Here is a 2,654-nt window from a genome sequence, read left to right as displayed (position 1 = left end):
ACACACACACACACACACACACACACACACAAGCACACACGCACACTACGCGCGTGTGCTCGCGTGCACAGATACACACACATGCATGTACACACACGCACACATACACACATACTCACAAACACACTCACACACACACACTCATGCACATACACACCCAAACAAAAATCCACAGGGATACTCGCACGAGCGCACGTGCAGACTTTCAAATAAAACAAAAACTGATTCAAAAGTACATGCACATACTGACAAATGCGCAAACGAAAATTGTATATATATAGACAGACATAAATACACGCATAAAAATAAACGCAGACAAACTAACACAGGAATCCATTCAGCGAAACAGTTTCAAATTTTAAAAAAACCCGCAACTACAACAACACAAAAAAAGAGAAAATCAAAAACAAAAAGTTTCGTAAGTAGGCCTTCTGATTCCAGCCAGCCGCATTCTTTTTCCGCCGAACAAAACTAAAAATAGATTTACGACACGATCACCCGGATTCTAGATTCGGATAATACCCAGCCCTCTGCCCCAGTAGCAGTACGACAAGTTGTCCCTCTGTCGGGCGCCGCCTTCTTCTCTGCCGAGTTGCGTTCGTTGCTCTGCTGAGTCCTCTGACTTGATCCTCCTCCCATTGACTACCTCGTCGGCGGTGTCAGGCTGTAGAATCTGGCGGTGGTGTTGTGTGAAGTGAAGAAACGAGAGAGACAGATAGGAGGCGAGGAAAGGCAGGCAGGCGGCCCGTGGTGACCGAACAACTCGCGCGCTCCCTCGCTCGCTCGCTCATTCATGGGGGCTCGCTCGTTCCCCCCATCCACTGACTGACTGACTGTCACTGTGTGTACGGGTGTTTGTATACCACCATGTGTGTGTGCGTGTGTGTGATTCGCTGTCATACGTGAGTGGAGTAGTGGTGTCAGTGTGGTGCTGATGTTTTTGTTGTGATCTTCGCATCATTCATTCATCGTCCGGTTACCACAGAGCACGCGGACTATTATTATCGTTATTCTTCGATTGGTTATTGATGATTCTATTTCAGTGCTACCTGAAGAACTTTCTTTGATTAAGACCCTCCAAAAAAAAAAAGCAAACAAATATCCCGTTTGTTCTTGGAATAAAAACCTTTGCTGTGACATCGTCTTTCACAACTTTATACGTAAGATCGACGAGAGAAAAACACAACTTCAACTCAGCTGCAAGAAAGAAGAAAAAAGCAACGACGACAACACCGACAGCAATTACGACAAAAACAACAACAACATCTACAACAGCGGCAACAGCAACAAAAACAACAACAACAACGTCGACCACAACGATAACGACGACGACGACGACGACGACGACAACAACCCCTACAACAACGACGACAACTAAGGGGCATACATCACGCACCTGGATTACAAAACAGCCCAGCCACCCATCATCAAACAGGTACGCCTACAAACGTTAGCCTCCCAACAAATCTATACAACGTACAACTAAGTAGGGCCTACTAGTACATTGTACATCAACCACGAAATGTGCACGGGTGCTAGTACAAAGCCATCACCTGTACGAGTGCACGTATATATACACATTTTTAATGTACTGTACTTGTGACAGGGGCAGTGTTAGGACGTCCAGCCAGTCAGTGTCAGTTATACGCGGTGCACACCGTCAGTCAGATTCATAGGTTTGAATTCACTTTTTTTTCAGAAACGGAATGATATTATGATGATAGCAGAAGCAGTTCTAAACGTTTGAAAGAATCCTTGAACGTGTTTGTGTGTATTTTTATGTGTTTTTTGTTGTTGTGTGTGTGTGTTTGTGTGTGTGTTTGTGTTTGTGTGTGTGTGTGTTTGGGTGTGTGTGTGTGTGTGTGTGTGTGAGTGTGTGTGTGTGTGTGTGTTTGTCTGTCCAGATGGGTGCCTGTGTTCAAGCATGTGCGTGTATGGACCAACCAAAAGCTACCGCTACCTTTTGACACAATAAAACCGAGTCGACCCACTACCCTGAAAAACAAAAGCGTTTAATATTTAGACACCGTTGTCAAATTTTGTTGAATTCGGTCGCATATGGTGCCAAAATGAAAGCTTTTGGCCCATCTATCAAGGGGGGAAGTATGGGTGCTGGCCCCGACACAACGCTACCCTAGAATTGCAATGTTCTATATGTTCAGTACCTAGTTTTGATACATTTGACGTCAAAAAGTTTGAGTTTCACATTATGCCAAGCTTTTTCGAGTGCAATTTTTGAATATCTTGATAACGACTCCGAATAATAATCTTACTATTTTTTATAAAAAGCAGATAAAACATTTGATTTCTGGTCCCTTAGTCTCAGTAAATCAAACGGCCAAAATTGTCAAACAGAACTTTGTAATTATACAGTAGCAACAAACTGATGTAACTCAAAACGGCCAAATATATGAGACAGAACTTTGATATTCTGAGATAGCGACACAAACCGATGAATCCAACCGACAGTGTGCGCAAGGCATAACGCGAAGCTCCCAACAGCAAGATAAGTTATTATAGCCCACAGGTATAGACTGTGATTTATGATGGATCGTTGCCTGTCTTCTTTGTTCTTCTATCTGCCTACATCACACAGAACCCGCGCTGAAGAAGGCTTACGGTGGGGCGAAACTGTCTTTTAAGAAAAAAAGAGG

The 2,654-nt window shown here is 43.7% G+C and overlaps 1 protein-coding gene across 1 annotated transcript in view; it reads left to right on the top strand.

Annotated features, from left to right (window-relative positions):
* Window positions 1-100: 100 nt before the first annotated feature.
* Window positions 101-2,654, top strand: part of LOC101845776 (frizzled-9) — a gene marked incomplete in the record, with an annotated part of 18,400 nt that continues 15,846 nt past the window's right edge. Inside the window, 1 exon segment of the mRNA XM_013083751.2 lies at window positions 101-1,435.

This window comes from Aplysia californica, unplaced genomic scaffold (genome assembly GCF_000002075.1).
Source record: "Aplysia californica isolate F4 #8 unplaced genomic scaffold, AplCal3.0 scaffold00252, whole genome shotgun sequence".
Lineage (NCBI taxonomy): Eukaryota > Metazoa > Mollusca > Gastropoda > Aplysiida > Aplysiidae > Aplysia > Aplysia californica.
The sequence above is the reverse complement of the archived record's forward strand: the minus strand, read 5'-3'. Positions and strand labels throughout refer to the sequence as shown.